The sequence below is a fragment of the Eumetopias jubatus genome, unplaced genomic scaffold (assembly GCF_037043125.1).
Source record: "Eumetopias jubatus isolate StellerSeaLion01/CBP00866 unplaced genomic scaffold, mEumJub1_p1.0 scaffold_8, whole genome shotgun sequence".
NCBI lineage: Eukaryota > Metazoa > Chordata > Mammalia > Carnivora > Otariidae > Eumetopias > Eumetopias jubatus.
This window is the reverse complement of record NW_028274814.1, coordinates 85,021,391-85,025,552: the sequence shown is the minus strand read 5'-3', so window position 1 is coordinate 85,025,552 and position 4,162 is coordinate 85,021,391. Positions and strand designations below refer to the sequence as shown.

The window sequence follows — 4,162 nt, the reverse complement described above, 5'->3', positions numbered from 1 at the left end:
AAAGCAGTATGTACCACAATTTACAAAGGGCTTAATTACAAAGCTACAGGAGGAGGCAGACTTATCTCACCAACAACATAAGCCTCATTTGCTTATTATCCGGCTTGTTTGTTTGAGATTTGAAAAATAGGAGAGGGGCACAGATTACACAGCTAGGAAGTCCATGGATGTAGGTAACACACATGACCATCACCTCTTCGAGAGAAAAGTGAAGATCCAAGGCCCATACCGCCCCAGGAACGTTGCCCCCAACATCTACTTTAAAAGCAAATCATCTACCAGCATTACAGTTGTTGAAGTTTCCACTCATGGTTTTTCTCTCTCTGGGTCCAGAACCAACATACTCTGAATTGGGACCACTTTGGGGAGGATGAGGGGTGGGGTATGCCAGCCATGTGCCTCCTGCAGTAGTGATTTCCCACAATTTACTGAGCTCAGTGAGATTCCCACAGGATCTGCCTCACTCTTGGCAGCGAACATAGGTGCCCTGGAACCATTTCCTCCCGGCCGAGAGAAGCCCCTGCAATCTCTAATCCATGGATCCTATGCCTATCTTGCCAGCTCACTCCCTCCAGTAAGTAAATATTCTTAGATCCCACCAGGATATACATTCAGACTGGGTCTACCACCTCTTCCGGGCTCCTTACCGCAGTGTATTCACTTTGATCTTTATCCAGCTTAAATTCCATGGATAATCTTTTTTTTTTTTTTTTTTTGGTATTTTTAATGACTGACCCAAAACAGATCTAAAACAGCAGCTACCATTTGTTCTTGCCAGTCTTGTACCTCTCCCTGAACTTGACCTTGGCCTTTCTTCAGGCCTTGTGTTTAAGAGCAGAGTCTCTGAAGACATCATTTTTGAGGACAGTTTTGTCCAAGAGGATATCCACAGAGTACCTTGTGGGCATGAGATGATTGTAGGTGTAAACTTTCACAAAAGACTTGATCTTTGACCTCTTGGCGATTTTCTTCTTGCCCATGGCAGCTGTCACTTTGTACGGAGAGGGGGGTATAGTGGTCAGTTCCAGCCACCAGAGCATGGCTGTAGGGACGGTCTGAGGTGCCATTGTCAATGTTCTTCACGATGACCAGTTTGCACCCAGATTGGCATCCAGCCAGGACGAGCACCACCTTCCTGGCTTTCATGAACTTGCCCATCTCAACACCAGCCACTTGAGCCTACAGCAGAAAGGAAGAAACAGCACTTCCACTTGGACAATCACTTTAGTCACTCCTTTGTTTATCTTCAACTCACTTGCCTGTCTCCAGGAAAAGTGTCCTCCACACAGCCAAACCACAGCTCTGGTCGAATCCAACTCTGCCAGCTCCACATGCTGAACATAGCTGAAGAACAGCTAAGCTGATGTGTATTTAAATTGACAAACTTCAGTTGGGCCCTGACCGCTGCCCAGCTAACATATTATCCTTCCATAGCCCATTCTCTCCCACCCCCCTAGGCAAGTACTTTACACCTTGTCCTCTTTCTTCAAACTTTCAATGTCTCCCCCAGCTCACTTTGAGGAAGTGATCTTGCTTCCTACTTTACTGAGTGAATTGAAGCATTTTAAGAGAACTTCCACCACTCCCAGGACCTCAGACTCTCAGCGTCTTCCAGCATATATGCGGCCTTATCACTATCACCAGAGACCATCTCTCCCTGTGCCCGTGAGCCAATCCTTCCGGGTCCTCCCGTCTATGACTCTCACTTCATCCTCTCCAACTCAAGGATGTGAGGGCGATCTGGCTGCGACATCTGTCACCCCATTGATCGCCAGGGTTGATTCGGCTGATCTGGCTGGCTAGGCGGGTGTCCCCTTCCTCCCTCACCGCTCCATGTGCGTCCCTCCCGAAGCTGCGCGCTCGGTCGAAGAGGACTACCTTCCCCGATAGAGGAGAGGACCGTTCTTCGGTCAAGGGTATACAAGTAGCTGCGCTCCCCCGCTAGAACCTCCAAACAAGCCATCCTCTCCAACTCAAGCCAGCCTGTCAGCACACAAACACAGTTGTTTCTCTCACCTTAAGATCTGCCTGTAAAAACGATTCATGTTTTTTCCTATATAAGAAACCATCCAGTCCTTTACCAAAGTTCTGACTGTCAATCAGGATTTTCTAGAAGAACAATTACTGAGGCACTACTCCTGCCAAAATTCTCTAAACCCTTTCCTTTCAGATTATACCCATGTTACGTGGATATCAGTACAGTGGAGGTGGGGACAGTATTTCCATATGTGTGGTTTACACTGTTAAACACATTCACTCTTCACACCCCCTTCCACACCATGCAGTGGCTTGGGCTCTGTCATTCCCCCTTCAGTCTGGACCTTAGTTTCCAACATACACACACACCTCTCCTGACCATCTTAGGAGAAACTTTCCATCGAACAAGAGCTACAGACCTCAGACACTTTTCAAGTCTGGTTGCACTGGGCTCGGTGCTGCTCCATAATGCCAGGGTTCAGCCAAACATGTGGAAAATGAATCCTATGTACTTGAGGAGTTCATGGCTTACAGAAGAGACAAGCAGGTCAATGATTAATAACTATGCAACAAGGCCACACTATCTAAATCCAGCTGGGCCCTGAGTTCAGAGAATCTGTGGCTCAGAAGGTAACTGAACTGTGTGACCTCTGGCTCATGTAATCATCTCCCTAAGGGTGTGTTTGTAACTTTTCCTAGACCCTGGCCCAAGGCCCAGCATAGAGGTATACAACAAATGTTTGTTGAAGAAATGTTATGTGTACATATCAGGTCTTTGGTGAAACAATGAGAAAGACACTTAATCTTCCTTGGGGCAATAGGGCAAGGAAGGACTCACAAAGGAGTTGAGCTCTAAACTGAGAAGTAGGCAAGAGCGTGAAGGGTATTCTGGGCAGAGGGAACCACCTGTGCAAAGACATGGAAAGAAGGTTTAAAAGAGCTCATGACGGGGCGCCTGGTGGCTCAGTCAGTTAAATGTCTAACTCTTGATTTCAGCTCAGGTCATGATCTCAGGATCATGAGATCGAGCCCTGTGTTGGGCTCTACACTCAGCGCAGAGTCTGCTTGTCCCTCTCCCTCTGCTCCTTCCCCCCACCCCCACCCCCACTCTTGCACTCTCTCGCTCTCTCTATCTCAAATAAATAAATAAAATCTTTAAAAAAAAGAAAAGAAAAGAAAGAGCTCAGGACGCCTGGGTGGCTCAGTCAGTTAAGCGTCTGCCTTTGGCTCAGGTCATGATCCCAGGGTCCTGGGATTGAGTCCTACACTGGGCTCCCTGCAAAGTGGGGGCCTACTTCTCCCACTGCCCACCACTCCCCCTGCTTGTGCTCTCTCTCTCTGTCAAATAAATAAATAAAAAAAGATTTTATTTATTTATTTGACAGAGAGAGACATGGCGAGAGAGGGAACACAAGCAGGGGCAGTGGGAGAGGGAGAAGCAGGCTTCCCGCCAAGCAGGGAGCCCGATGCAGGGCTCGATCCCAGGACCCTAGGATTACGACCTGAGCCGAAGGCAGATGCCCAACGACTGAACCACCCAGGTGCCCCATAAATAAAATCTTTAACGAAAAAGAAAGGAAGGAAGGAAGGAAGAAGACAGAAAGAAAGAAATGAAAGAAAGAAAGAAAGAAAGAAGGAAGGAAGGAAGGAAGGAAGGAAGGAAGGAAGGAAGGAAGGAAGGAAGGAAGAAAGAAAAGAAAGAAGAAAGAAAGAAGAAAGAAAGAAAGAAAGAAAGAAAGAAAGAAAGAAAGGAAGGAAGGAAGGAAGGAAGGAAGGAAGGAAGGAAGGAAGGAAGGAAGGAAGAAAGAAAGAAAGAAAGAAAGAAAGAAAGAAAGGAAAGAAAGAAAGAAAGAAAGAAAGAAAGAAAGAAAGAAAGAAAGAAAGAAAGAAAGAAAGAAAGAAAGAAAGAAAGAAAGAAAAGAAAGAAAGAAAAGAAAGAAAAGAGCTCCTGAGTCCAGGGAACCACATGGCGCTCATCATGGCAGTCCTGGGGCGGGGGGGGGGGCGGTCCATGAGAGAGGTGTGAGACTGGGCTGGAAAGAGGCAACACTAATGCCTCCCTCTGCCTGAAGTACCTTCAGATCTGACAAGGAAACTCATTTCCACCTCATGGAACTCACCTTTGAGTTGACTTCTTCCCCAGCTGCCTGGGGTTTCCCTTTTCCTATTCTTCGCAAGCACTTTG

General features: G+C 47.0%; 1 pseudogene; it reads right to left on the bottom strand.

Moving 5' to 3' along the window:
• Nucleotides 1–815: 815 nt before the first annotated feature.
• Nucleotides 816–1,158, bottom strand: LOC114203970 (large ribosomal subunit protein eL27 pseudogene; annotated as a pseudogene).
• Nucleotides 1,159–4,162: the final 3,004 nt, after the last annotated feature.